The sequence below is a fragment of the Manacus candei genome, unplaced genomic scaffold (genome assembly GCF_025592945.1).
Source record: "Manacus candei isolate 608988 ecotype Guabito, Panama unplaced genomic scaffold, ASM2559294v1 h1tg000034l, whole genome shotgun sequence".
Lineage (NCBI taxonomy): Eukaryota > Metazoa > Chordata > Aves > Passeriformes > Pipridae > Manacus > Manacus candei.
Window position 1 is genome coordinate 12,974,797 of NW_026138082.1, and position 13,970 is coordinate 12,988,766.

Genomic DNA, 13,970 nt, shown 5'->3' on the forward strand with positions numbered 1-13,970 from the left:
ACATCACAACCTGTTGTGTAAAGGGTTAATTACTGGTTAATTACTCATAACAGATCATTGCTGAAAAAGCAGAACAAAGTTGCCTGTTCACAGTCTGGACTGGAATAGCATTCCGTTCCAATGCATTTTCCACCTTTGCTAGATTAGAGTCCGCAGTTGCCAGATTTATTCATTGTATGAATACTGCTATACTGTGAACAAAATAACAAAATGCCACCCAGTTTTCAGTCATTTAATTTCTTTTCCCTGAACACTCTTCCAATTTTTCCAACACTTTTTTGTAAAATGAAGCAGCAGAACCTGAATATGTTATTCATGGAGCAGAGGAATGAGAACCAAATACAGCATCACCATAACCTACCTACTCATCTTTTGATTTTCATTTGTTTGTACAGCTGAGGCTCACATTAGCCCTTTTGGCCACAGCCTTGCGTGGGGAATTCATGTCAAGCTGATTGCTTCCCAGGATCCCGGGTCTTATATTCAGTCTCTGCTTTGGAGAATAGAGTCCTCTCTCTCCCTCTCACCCTGTAAGTATGGCCTGTATTCTTTATTCTAATAAGGTGATTCTGTACTTGGCCATATTAACACCTAAACTGGTTTCTCCCATCTTTCTGCAGATCCCAGTTGCTCTTGTAAGGCTTATCCTTTTGTGGTTTGTTTTCTGCTGTCCACAGTCTCGTGTCTAACCACGATGACTTAACTTTAATCCAGGTCACTGATAAGGCTATTAAATAGTAAAGAGATGATCACCAATACCTGTGATAACCCAACAGAAACCCATTTGTTTGCTAATAAATAGTTTCTCATTTACTGTTACACATTGGTTTCCTTCATTTATCAGCTTTATAATGCTTTTAATATGATTGTGGACTCAGAAGTGTCTTTAGTATAAAATAAGTTTGAGGGTTTTGCCTGACCTCATACAGTGCTCTCCACCTATGGAGTCCTGCTCTCCGTGTATAGATGGAGACACTCCATAAGGCTTCAAAGCATTCAGTTTCTTCATAAAGATATCCTATAGAACAAGTCAAGAGTCGTAATACTTTTAACAAAGCTGCCTTCATCAAGTGAACTTGTAATTTTTGCAAGAAATTACATCAAATTAGTTTGACAGGATCTATTTCCCTTAAAGCCAAGTTAATTGACTTTTATTACAGAGCTTTAAAAAAAAATTATTAATCGAGATCTATATTGGTTGTTGTATCCTCTGCAAAACACTGGAGACTCAACCAATCGGTGTGTAATTACTTTTTACCTCTCTTAAACAGTAGCCCAATATGAGCCTTCCTCCTGCCCCTGGTCCTTCCCCAATGGCCCAGAACTGCTTTAGATGCAGCAGTAGCAGCTCCAAGACTAGATGTTTAAAAGCTTCTGAAACAAGTTTATTGCTAGCAACTCATCTGAATCACCCAGAATTGTTTATCTGCTGTTTAACAACCCCTCTCCAGGGGCTACTGTAGTGGGAAGCTATTTCATTATCATCATCATAGACAGATCATCCAGCCTTTTATCTGTACAGGTGCCAATCAGAAATATTTTTTCGTAACTCCTCTTGCTGTCATATTGTTATGAACTATTTACCATTTGTATTGTTCAGGATTCAGCATTCATAATCTATTTAGAAAAATAAAAAATTACACATCTGATTTTATCTACCTTAATTTTTCCTAGTGTCTTCTTCATTCCTCTATATAATCTTTATTTAGCTTTTTTGCTTATTATCTTTTCCCCTTTCTCTCTTCATGTATCAGTTTTGTATATAACATTTTATATGTTTTTTCACTTCTTTGTGAAACAACTCAGCTGTTAGGTTTTTTTATTGTGTGTTATTTTTATCTAGCCCATTTTCATGGTTGTAGCACTGTAGGCATTTAGGAAATGTCTTAAACTGCTTGCAATGTCAGCAACTTTCTGTATGTTCTGCCTTCAGCCTGATTTGACTCCCATTCGCTCTAGTTTTGTGAAATTGTCTCTCAGAAAGCATGCACTGTGATTTTACTTTATGCATATATAAAGAGCATATGTTCATATATTGCTTAAAATTTTGCTAGTCTGGGTTTGATTGCAGACAATGTTAGCTATCTGCACAGGAAGCGTTGGTCCTTTTCAGTCTAAACAACCAGTAACCTTATGGTTTGTGATCATTTCCTCCCTCTGAGACAAAGTGGAGAGCAGGGATGCTTTGACTCCTCTACTAAACCACATATGACTCACAGGCAGTTCAGGTAGCTCCATCATGGGACCAGCAGCAGTAAGCTGTGCTTGTGCTGGCCCTGCAGCTCCTGCCAGTTGCAGTCCCTGGCTGGAGAAGGAAGCAAGTAAGTGGGTCCTGCTGAGCATGGCATGGCTGTGTGATCACCACGGGGTTTACCTTGTGTGCAGTGGAGTTTAGCTATGTCCCATAAGGTCCTCATGTTGTGGTGATCATGCTGTGAGCTGCTTCTGAATTGTCTTTCCCCTTTGGTGCTGCAAGGCCTATGTCGTGTATGACTCATTTAGCTAATTGGCAAGAGCTTTATTTCACGGGGTTAGGATGGCTGATCTTTCTTTTAAGTTAGCAGTTAGTGACTTGTCATTTGTAGCCCTTTGGAAAGTACAAGGGTGCTTTAGTGCTAGTGACATAAGAATTCCAGCCTAAGTAACGCAGGGAGGGATTTTGTACTTCTTGTATATAGGTGTTGAAGAAGTCTATCATCCCTGTACTCTCCAAGATTGTTTACTTCCAAGCTGTTGGTCACTCGAACAGACATCATTTGTGACATATATGACCTGTCAACTCCCCTCTTCCATTTGGAACTTTTAAAATTGACTACAACTGTTTCTGTTAATAATATAATTTAAATGTAGCTGTTATTTTTCAGGAATATTTTTTGCATTGTTACTTTGCAACTACAACTGTTTCTGTTAGTAATAGAATCTAAATGTAGCTATTATTTTTCAGGAGTATTTTTTGCATTGTTACTTTGCAGGCAGAGGGTATATCCATTTTTTTCAGATTCTTGTAATTAGCGTATAGGCAACTAAAAAGGGTTGTCTTCTCATAACCTCTGCTTTGGTGAATGTTGTCCTCAATATCATGGGTTTGTGCTGCATATGATTGTGGTTGTTTCTTTAATCCAACTTATCCAGCCAACCTGGCTTACAAAGTGTGTATTTGTTCCCTATCAAGGGGTCCCTTTCCTTTTACAACACAATCCACAAATATGACATCTGTCCCCTGTGCTGTTTACCTAGTTTTTAACTTCAGCAGCCTTCATTTTTTTGTCTTTTTGTGCTAGGAAACAGGGAGGAACTCCAAACAGAATCTCGCAATATCCTGAATTGTTGAGAGATGTGTAGTTCATGGGGCATATTGCAAAACAGTAATTTTCAGTGAAACCCTGTTTGTCTGCTCCAGATTACCATCCACTCCTCCACTTGTCTTTGTGTCTTAAATACACAGAAACAGAGAAACCTCTGTTGACTACCTCTTCCTCATGCATTGCTCTTTTCATTCTGATGAGGATGGTTGGAGCCATCCTCAGGGGCACTTTGGGTCAATTGCTCTTACTCGGAGGGCCAAACTGGGGAGGGCGTGCAGGCAGTAGGAGGGGTAGCTCAAACACCACCAGCAAGATGTTACCACAGCATCCAGTGGATGTGTATTTGCTTGGTCAGGTGTCTGCTATGGGCTTGTGGACCACCCAGTGATTTATGGGCTCCAATGCTCTCTGGACCACCAGACAAGGAGCACCATTGTAGATACTCCTGCATGTTAAATTGAGCAAATGTCCACTTTGGCAAACTTCCACACTTGATTCTGTGTGACTAACAGGATCTTCAGATGGGTTTTTGAGCTTGGCAAATGCACCTTGGTTCACAGACCAGAATTAAAGTACGGTTTCTTCTCCTAAGCATATGAATCTTTGAGAAAGAATGAAAGAGAGAGTGAGAGAAACAAAGAAATCAGCCTTCCTCTGGCTTTAGGGAATAGGCTATTAAATAGAGTTAGGATCTGCTGTTTTGGTCACTCATTGCATAACAGAAAACCAGATTGCAAGAGACTCACCCATCCCCCTGAAGATGCCTCCAGAGACAGTGCCATGCCCAACGGATACTTGTTTAACCTTCACGTTGCCTTAGGCAGTCTATTCCAGGTTGTTTTGCTGTCCTTGCCAATGGAAAGGATTTTCTTCCCTGACACCTAGCCTAAATATCCACAGCTTCCAGTTAGTCCATTATTTCAATGTGACTTCCTGCTTAGGCCATGAAGGTTTAAAGTAGGAACTCTATTCCTATAGCTGTGCTGAGAAGATTTCAGTAGCTTTAAACTAAAGGACCAGGTTGTGGACCTGTAGCTTAGACTCACTACACATGACTATACCTTGCAGATCATTCCCTGACCAGTATGTGCAATGACCTCAGGTTCATGATGAAATAAAATTATCTCTTCTACTTGTCCTCAGATATGGACATAAAGCTTAAAAATAGATCTACCATATGTTTAGTGATACTTAGGTATTTTGAACAATGTGAAGGGCCCTCTAGCTGTTTGCTGGCTTCCTTTGGAAAATTCTCACTAACCCAGCAGAATCTATCTTTCATGGCTTTTTAAGCCAAATTTTCTCTGACTAGCAGAAGCGACCTTCTATCATGATTTTTCCCACCACCTCTTTTTTAAACTCGAAGTCCCAACTCTTGAAGCATCTGGGATGTTCTCCCATGTTTACTGTTGGCTCATCCACCTCCAGACTGTGATATTCCAATTCAAGCAGTGCAGCCACCTAAGAGTCAGGGCAGGCTGTGGGTTCAATCACCAAAAATGAAAACTCATCAGTTCTACAACCATACACACTGATGCAAAGGCAAAGAGGACAATACATGGAGGAGAGAAGGCGTCTGTTCAGTATTGTGGTTTTGTGTTCCTCTATTGCTGCTGCTGCTATCTTGAATTGCTAGTATCTTTTCATGAGGGAGAGAGAGACAGAAGGAAAGACAGAGAGAGAGAGAGAGAGAGAGAGGAGCAGGCCCTTTTAGGCATAGGTCCATGTGTAGTCGTTTTGGTAGTACCTCTTAGAGTTCCCTGAGGTAGCAGCGGGAGGTAGGCAACCTCATTGGGCTTTGTGATACTGTGGGGTCCACTCTGAGCTGAGCAGTATTGATCCACCTTTGGAGGCAGAGGGACTTTCTTGTGGTTCACTGGTCTGCAGCAGAAGCCAACGAAAGGGAAAGTATCTATTCTTTCTCCTCCTGTTCTTTTGGATTCTGCCTCAATTCCCTTCCTTACTCGTCTCCTGCTCTGGTGATTGCCCCATCCAGGTTTGTGTAGGTTATCTCTGCTTCTAGGGGCATCTCTCAGCTTTTTGGTACTTGGGAGTGTATGTGGTTAAAAGGAAGTAGAGACTGACCATAGACTTCCTAGAAGTCATCCCAGGTTGCACAGTTGCAGCCTGTGGTAGAACATGGGGAACTGTAGTTTGTAGGGTAGTTGGCAAAAGAGTGTTGAAAATCACTGGTCTTAATCACCTCATGGTTGGACTGTGTGCATCAACACTGACACTCTTCTGTAAGGGAATGCAAAGTTAAGAATTGAAAAGAAAATGAGTGATGCAGATGCACTGTCACCACTTCTCACCAGCAGACTGATGTTCACCCAGTCTCCGAGCAATGACTACTCTCAAAAAACTGAGCACAACATGATATGGTATAGAATATCCCTTTGGTCAGTTGGGGTCAGATTCACCAGCTGTGTTCCCTCCCAACCTCTTGCCTACCCCCAGCCTACTTGCTGCAGTGCCAGAGTGAGAAACAAAGAAGGTCCTGATGCTGTGCAAACTAAAGTAGCTAAAGCATGGGTGTGTTATCAACATCCTTTTGGTCACAAATCTAAAGCACAACAGAGTTTGGAACGCTATGAAGGAACTTAACTCCATCTCCAGACCCAATACACAATCCGAAGCTGTCACCTAGCAGTAAGCTGTCATACACTGAAACCACAGTGGCAACAGCTGGGTTTGAGAAAACAGGTCTCACTGGAGCACTTTTTTGTGTGTGTATGTGTAAGTGTGGGCAGAGTTTTTGCGTCTTCCCGTTACTGATGTAGTCAGTACCATCAGCACTCTGGTCCCTTACTGGCCTTTGCCACAATGTGGCTGCCTCCCTGTTTGGGGTCTCCACCTGTGTCTGCTGTTGTATATGGAGCCAGCTACAATGATAGTGAAAAGACTGGGGGTTTCTTTGTGAGATAACCACAGGCAAATTTTTACTTGTGTTTTTGAAGGAGGATATTTTTAACCTGTTGTAACTGGACAAAGAAGGGATTTAAATAATACTTTTAAAATATTAACAATAGCAACCTTGGTGACATGAGAGCACCTTGGGATGGGAATGGGTCCTGAAAGGGTCTCGAAGAAAGTCATCTGCTGATGTGAGACTCAGCTTGCTCCCTTTTCCTTGCCGTCACATCCTCCAAGGTCTTCATCACAAAACAAATCAGACAAGGCTGAGAAGAGGTTAGTTTCATTTGTGCGTGGGCAAAGGGGGGTGGGGAGGGAGCAGTGAGGGTTTTTTTGAGAGAAAATCTTTTTCTATGCCTCTTTCCTAGTCCACAGTGGCAAACACGCAGAACTTCTACACTGCTTCCTTCCCTTTTCCCCTTTTCCTTCCCTGCCCATCCTGATTCACATTTTGCACTCTGCTCTGTGCTGCTCCCATACTGCAGGTCAGATGAACACTCATTAATCATGGGCAGATTCTAAAAATAAGAACTGAAAGAAAAAATATCAGAACAGTGTGAATCAAACTGCAATCATCTTTCTGTTCTCTCAATGGGAGAAAATAAAAGAGGAAATCAATGGAGACACTCTTTCACTTCTTCTCTTTCCAAGACAAAATTATTCTGGCATTTGCAGCAGTTTTCCCTTGATATAGGTTTTCTAATTTATACACTTAAAAGACACTTTACAATTTAGGTGCATTAGCTCAAAATGCTTATGCAGACCATTCACCCACTTCTCTCTGCTTGCGAATAGAGCTGCCATAAGCAGCCTGATGAAGGAGGAATGTAGCTTGAAATCACGCTATTGAATTTGCATGGTGCTCTCATGTGTTACTCCAAACTAAGGATAGACCCATCCTCTGGGAGGTTTAGCTATGGAGTAAGCACTGTGTTTACTGTGTGTAGCTGCTGCCTTTAGCTGTTAATTTCAAAGCTTCCTTTAACTCATTTTAAGCATAAAAAAAAAACCTTTCTGCAGCTTTGAGTCTGACTTGCTCTTTGGCTTATGAGCATAAAACCTGCAGGCCTTCCTTCTAAAGTTAGCTATACATAAGCTTCTTTCTTTTAGATTACAAATGAAGTTTGGATGTTGGTGGGAAAAGAAAAAGACACAGAAGGACCTTTTCTCAGAACTGCTCTTCCTGTTCTGTGTTTTTCTAGGGCATCTTTTTCTTAAAGTAATAAAAGCCCTGAGACAGTACAAGGCATAACTCAGTTACTGCAAGTTTAAGAGACTGCAGGGTGAGCCTCTGCTTTAATTGCTTCTTGTGTTTTGTTCTGGTTTGGTTTTGCTGAAAGGGATGTATCACAGAGAGTGGAAGAGAATTCACTGTGTTTTGAAAAAGATGAAGCCATGACATTCACAGATTCAGCTGTCAAAGAAGCCACAGAAAACCAAAAGGGTGGTGACATGTCCCTTTGGGAGTAGTTTGGAGGGTTTGTCTTCTCTTTTTGGATTGGGGAGCTTTAGATTACGGCTGCTCACATGGCCACATTGTGCTAATGCAGCTTCCTGTGGCCTTGCCAGGTGACCTCTTCACCAGCCAGTCCCACCACCACAACTGTCCCTCAAACAACCACGTACGGACATGGTTACTGTCCCTCCTGCCCAGCTGGAGCACTGACTTCCTTTTTCTTCTCCAGTTTGTAAAATACAGCTCGTATAGCTGTAGTGTTAAGAAATAGATCATCTGGGTTGTAATAAATCTTTTGCCAGAGTGCGATCATATCCTCTCACCGGCAGGGTGATGGATCTGTTTGTCAAGACATTCATCGCTCTTTCTTTCTGGCACTGAGTGGCCACCCGCCCTGCCCCATGGACAGCTGTGCTCACAGCCTCTGGCAGAAGCCAAGGGTCTGGTTGTGGCTCACTGAAATCCTTCAACATGTGCCTTGTCTTTGCCAGTTCTGACCCCCGAGGCTGGCTGAAATACAACAGCAAGATGAAGCCCAAACCTTCCATCTTTCATAACTGACTCTTAGTTCAGGTCCCAAAGAGGAAAAAGAGGGAAGGCAAGCACAGGGCTATACTTCACAGACATGTGTTACAACTTAAATCTTGTCTGTAGTGTCAGGAAGCTGTCATTTCCAGGGCTGCGTCCCCAGTCACTTGGTAACAGGGAGAAACAGCAGGGCAGAATATGGCACTACAAAGCTCCTTGCAGGATCTGCTCTTCTCGTGGTAGCAGGAGCTGCTCCTTTTCCTGAACTGCTTCTGCCACCATTGTAGAAGATTTCCAAAGCAATTGTATGCTGACAAGAAACAATAGTAGGAGCACTCCAGCACTGTAAAAGACATTTTCTTTGAACCAGAGCACTATGGCAGCAGGAACTCATCTAAGACTGCTCTTCCTACTCCTCCAGCCATAGGTATTCCATTGACACTGGGCAGTAACCTGGCTTTTGACTGCTGCAGATGAACAATTAAACAGCTGGGATTTTTATGGTCAGGCTGCTAAAGCAGAATCTGGGAGTGAAGCATTAAAGGACTCCTAGGAATTTTTCAGTGCTGTTTTGAAACATACTTGACTTGAAGTTTTGCCCTGGTGTTTCTGGCTTTTTGTTCAGAAATATCACATAGTATTATGTGAGATTTTCTGCATATCTTTAACAGTCAGAGGACATCCAGTGGTAGTACTGCATCTGATTTACATTTTTTAATGCTGTCTGACGGGTGTGGTACACATATAGATTTGCAAGAATTCTACACAAATCTCCAGCTTCATTCAAGGCTGAACCACGTTATCACATCACAATAAAATTATATTCTTTCTAGATCAGACATTAGTATGAAAATTATATGTATATATACTAGCCTGCAACCCACAAGCCTGAGAAATAACTAATAACACGCAAAAGTTTGAATTATTTTGAAGTATTTGTTGTATCTTCCTGACCTGCTTTATGATTCCTAAAAATTGTGGAATCACTGGTTAAGCTGGAATGAAGACAGTCCTCTGAAAGGTACCAGAGTTAATAGATAAAAACAAAAATAATTCAATAAGTGTTGCAATTTTATTCCATCTGTTTCATTTGAGTTGGCTCGAAACTGACACAGTATTAATTCTGAAAATCCAAAATGTTCCCATCAGCATAGATGTGAGTCAGAGAGAGGTCAGCAAGCAGACAGCATGAGAATTACTGACCTACATAGGACTAGTTTTAAGTGCCTATTTGTTGCCCAACTTGGAATGCCTTCCTAGCGACTTGTAATATTCAAAGTGGGTGAGTGAACTTTCTCGGAAAATTATGGGGTTTAATGTGTCTCAGGCTTGTGTTTCAAAATACATACTCCATCAGTTTCTCTCTAGGGAGCTACTAATAGTGGAATGGAAAGTAAGACATTTCAGCTTCAGGGTAAATTTCTGTGTTGATTATTATCCATATCCAACCTGCAGGAGGAATTCCACAGAAAACTAAAATCTCTTTAAAAATTCTTGTAGTTCTTTCTCTTGGAAAGCCTTTTCTGTCCTTCTTGCATCTTCTTGGTAACTCAGAATGTTACATTTTGAATATAAAATCCTACTGTAGCTCATAAAATTTGGCTTATTTGATGTCACAGTCTGATAGTTCTGTGGTGCTTTCAGCAAAACATAAAACACCAAAAAGATGTCCCTTAGAGAATCTATTTTTCACAGCCATGCTGGATGCATCCCTTGGTGTGATTAACAAGCATGTTCACCACAAAGACTGAATAAAAGCCAAGGATTTTGTGCTTCTGATTCTCTTTTAACATAACTATTTCTTAACTCAGCCTCCCTGCTGATGCTTTCCAGACAAGATTTGTAGGATTTGGTCAGAAAAAGACAGTTGATGGTTACCAGTCATCCAGCCTTTCCCTTTCATGTCTTTCACTGAAAGAAGTTGTCTTAAAAATATCCCATCGAATTTCATTCCACAGAAATCCAAGGGGAAGGAGAATGCACCCTACTGGGTCTGAACCTGCTCTACATCTCTTCAGCAGTTTGGACCCCTCTCCCATTCTGGTCCCCTTTCCTGTGCAAGGAGTTCAAGAACAGAGGCTATGGCATGGATGGAAAGGTGCAGAATAGACAGATTTTTCCCTGCATCTCCCTGTACCCCTCAAACATTTTAGGGCCTATCTTCTTTTACAACTCTAAAAAAAGCAGGTTCTGAAAAGGCACCTTAATTCAGCTGTGAGTTGTAAAATCATAGAATCATAGAATCATGGCATGTTAAGGGACTGGAATGGACCTTAAAGATTATCTAGTCCCAATCCCCCCTGCCATGGGCAGGGACACCTCCCAATAGACCAGGTTACTCAAGACCTTATTCAGCCTGGGTTTGAACACTGCCAGGGTTGGGGCACCACAACCTTACTGGGCAACCTGTTCTAATGTATAACCACCCTCACAGTGAAAAATTTCTTCTTAATATCTAACCTAAATTTCCCTTTTCGATTTGTACTCATTACTCCTTGTCCTATCACTACAGTTCCTGACAAAGAGTCCCTCTCTGGCTTTCCTGTAGAACCCCTTTAGATACTGGAAGGTTGCCATGAGGTCTCCACACAACCTTCTCTTCTCCAGGCTGAACAGCCCCAACTTTCTCAGCCTGTCTTCATAGGGGAGGTGCTCCAGTCCTCTTATTAACTTCATGGCCTTCCTCTGGACTTTCTCCAACAGTTCCATGTCCTTCTTATGTACTGTACACAGTACTTCAGGTGAGGTCTCACAAGGGCAGAGTAGAAGGGGAGAATCACCTCCCCCAACCTGCTGGCCACGCTTCTGATGCAGTCCAGGATTCTCATGGCTTCCTGGGCTGCAAGCACACGTTGCCAACTCATGTTGAGTTTTGCATTAACCATCACCCCTAAGTCTTTCTTCACAGGGCTGTTCTCAGTCACATCTCTGTCCAATCTGTAGGTGTGTATCTGGGCTTGCCCTGACTCAGGTGTAGGATCTTGCACTTGGCCTCATTGAACTCCATGAGGTTCACACAGTCCCACCTCCCAAGCCTATCAAGGTCTCTGGATGGCATCCCTTCCCTCCAGTGTATCAACTGCACTACACAGCTTGGTGTCCTGATGCTCTGAAGGAGTGAATTTACACCAGTCTTTCTCCCATCCATATGCTTACAGATGCAGAAACTACACTAAGTAGAGGTTAATCAGTACTTTTTGCTTTTCAAATATTACATGTTATAGCTTCTAAAATAGAAGTATAAAAAAAAAGAATTTTCCTGGTATTCCTTGACTTTTCCTAGGATTTGATTAACTAGCAGCGGACTGCTTTTGTTTCTATAAATGGAGCGGATGCCTGGCTTTGTTAAGTGTTTCAGTTTTGGCTTCCATTTTGTATCAAGAACCAACAGAAAAACCAAAGGAGGTTGATTTACAATAATAAGAATGTTAATACGTCTCCTTAGCCTTACCCAAAAGTAATTAAAGTGCTATGATTATATAAATAATTAATAATGATATAATGAATTTTATATCTTTGTCAACTAATATTTTGACCATGTAGGAGGAAACTACTATTCTGGTTAAACTCATGTTGGATTGCTTGCAATGTAAATGTTGGAGTCCAAGAAATATAGCAAAGGCAAGAAAGGAGACAAATAACATAATGTTTATTTTCATTTGTCACTAAGGAAGTCTCAAAAAACATGCAAGTGAGGTTTTTTATGTTTTCATGAAAACACATGTTTTATATTGCCCATAAAAACACAACTTTAGAATAAACAAATTCAGCTTGCTTACATTAGAAAAGTTCATTTTAATTAGACCAGTTACATACCTTTTTACAATCCCAGTGTCAAATTATGATAATTCTGCATGACCCATAACTCACACATCTGAGAAATGCTGCCTTTCTTAATGAAAATGTAATAAAAACTTGTTCCTTTACTGTAAGATGCACAGCATGTTGGATGAACAACATTGTGTGCTCATCTCTGGAGATTTTAGTGTAAACCAACTCCAGATTTTGTTTGGTGATCTCAGAGCTGGCTGAATAACTTCAGCCTTCCACAGCTCCAAATGCTGACATGCAGGGAGACGAGACTTTTGGATATTAAAAGCCTGCTCTGTGATACTGAAGGAGATTAGTTTTTGGAATCCATTCATTAACACAAAGGCCAATGCTGAATGGAGGTTATATTTATTGTCTATGAAACCCCTGAGTAAGCTGAAATCACTTTAGGCATGTACGTGCATACATGTATTCTCTCACATTTAGCCAACTCCCCATGATGTTGTTTCTTTGAGCCAGGAACAGACAACTTGCAGAGACTTGGCTTGAAAAGATGTGTGCATGTAACACTCTCTGTCACATTTTGCAAGAGGCACAGTTAAGCAGTCTTTATACTTGGATTGTCTAGACACTGTGACAGTGGGAGGGGACAAGTGAAAGAAAAAGCCCATTTTGTCAGTCGTTCTCTTTGCATCTCCTTCCCTGTGTGCTGCCATTGCCAGCAAAAAGCTAAAGCAAGCAAAAATCAAACAAAAATCAGGAAACTGATAATTCACTGGTTTACTATACATATCATTCCTAGTAAAAAAACCCAAACAGTTTTTTTTGGAACTACAGTACATATGTATACCATTTCCTTGTTTATTCACTTTTTTCAGAATTAATACTTTGAGCAGTTTTAGTTTTGCAGCTGATTTGTCATTTTAACTTTTTCCTCATCAATGTGTAAATGAGGTGTGTAGGGCTGTCTTGTCAGCAGTTGTAAATTTGTATGTGAAATATACCCAGATTTCAGTGGGGATTTCTTTTCCTGCTCAGCTGAATCTTAGTGAATGAGCAACAAGAAAACTCCTTTCCCTCCCACTGCTCTCCCAGATTTCATGTTTTCTATCTCTTTTTTTCTTTCTTTTGTACTTTTTTCCAAGGAAGCACATGGGGAAAAATAAGAGAAGAAACAGAGCTGGGAGGGGAAAGGGAGGAGGTGATAGAATTTCACAGGGACATAAGCCTGCAAGCCATCAAAGAGGCTGTGAGATTCTTCACTGCTTTAAGGTGAAGCATGTTGCAGCACTTGCAGCTTTTAACCAGTCTAATTTAATGGCTCACTCTTCTCTGTTCAGATAGTCAGCATCTCTTTCTGCCTTTCCTTTTGAGCTGGGATTTCTCTCTTGGTATCTCCCATGCAGCATTTGCTCTTTGCCCATGTTTTACTCTCTGTACACCACAGCCATGCTTTCACAGAGGGTCCCAGACTAACCCTTCCTGCCCAAAGCCTCCTGGACACTGCCCGTGCTATAGCAGTGAGATGAGCCACCACCACACGGGGTTCTTGTCTTCCATATGGTCCTGCTTCACTTCCTGGCACTGCCCGTGAGACTCCTTGGTTCTGAGAGGAACCAGGAAAACTTCACCTCTGTGTGACATCTCCAAACAAAGGGTTTCCAGAGCCAGACCATCCTGCTGTTGAAATTGTAAAAGCAGTAGATGTTATCTCCACAAGCAGTTTTTCACAGCTGATAGATATGAAGCCAGCTGGGCCACCTCTGCACCTGTTGTGGTCCCTGCGGGCTCACCTGGAGTCACTACTGGTGCTGGGCATGCACAGTACTCTGCACCTCCAGTTCCAACACAGCTTCCAAGGTGATCAGAGGCTGGAGGTCCACACAGCTGCCACAGCAGTAGCAGCAGCAGTGTGTTTTGCAGCCTCCAGGCTGCAAAACCCTTTCCCTTGTCCTGTTGCTTTAGTTTCTTGAGGGATACCCACACGTGCCACCTCT

At 41.7% G+C, this 13,970-nt stretch overlaps 1 protein-coding gene across 4 annotated transcripts in view; it reads left to right on the forward strand.

Moving 5' to 3' along the window:
- Nucleotides 1-13,970, forward strand: part of FYN (FYN proto-oncogene, Src family tyrosine kinase) — a 143,208-nt gene that overhangs the window by 84,246 nt on the left and 44,992 nt on the right. For 3 of the 4 annotated variants that reach the window (XM_051792203.1, XM_051792200.1, XM_051792202.1), the window contains exon 3: nucleotides 396-530. The exons of the other annotated variant lie outside the window; for it this stretch is intronic. The gene's annotated coding sequence lies outside the window, so the exon portion shown is untranslated. The remainder of the gene's footprint in view (nucleotides 1-395; nucleotides 531-13,970) is intronic. 4 annotated transcript variants of the gene reach the window in all.